The sequence below is a fragment of the Gavialis gangeticus genome, unplaced genomic scaffold, assembly GCF_001723915.1.
Source record: "Gavialis gangeticus isolate Ggan-Ray unplaced genomic scaffold, GavGan_comp1, whole genome shotgun sequence".
NCBI lineage: Eukaryota > Metazoa > Chordata > Crocodylia > Gavialidae > Gavialis > Gavialis gangeticus.
Genome location: NW_017729033.1, coordinates 70,221,980 through 70,222,593, shown reverse-complemented (window position 1 = coordinate 70,222,593; position 614 = coordinate 70,221,980). Strand labels below are relative to the sequence as shown.

General features: G+C 60.1%; 1 long non-coding RNA gene across 1 annotated transcript in view; it reads left to right on the top strand.

Moving 5' to 3' along the window:
- LOC109304149 overlaps positions 1 to 614 on the top strand; it is a 6,617-nt gene that overhangs the window by 395 nt on the left and 5,608 nt on the right. The gene's annotated exons all lie outside the window — the stretch shown is intronic.

Sequence of the window (614 nt, the reverse complement as noted above, 5' to 3'; positions counted from 1 at the left end):
TTCCCCCCTCCCTCAGGAATGTATCCAGCTCAGGTTACCTAAAGAGAGAGGGTAAGGTGTGTACCCTATGCAGGGCCCATCTTAACCAAATTGTCACAGAGCAGAGTTTTTGGGTAGAAACAGAGGTGGCTTTTGCCACACACTCACAGCAGCTCAAATAGAAGCGGTATGAATTTGTGCCAGATATTTTTGCCTCAGCACATGTACCTGGACATGTACTTTGGTGTGAGGCAAGTTGTGCCACTTGGGGCAAAAAGACCCTGTCCAGCTCCTCCCAGATCTGCAGCCATGGGGAACTAGTAGCTGGGGCCACCACCTCTTCATGGTGGGGGGCTGGGCTGCACTGTGCTGTGCTTGGGCTGAGTGGTGGCAGCAGCGCTGGGAGGGGGGCCTATAGGAGGGCTACAGCAAATTTTCAGGTGCCTGCAGCTCCCCCATAGCCTCACTACCAGTGCTGCCACTACCCAGCCCAACTGCAGCCCAGTGCAGCCCAGCCCTAGCCACAGCGGCAGCCTGCCCAGCCAGTGTGCAGATGTGGGGGCACCCCCCCATGCCCTCCCAGGCAGTGTGTCCCCCCCCCCCCCCCCCCCCCCCACCGCCCCCCCCCCCCCCCC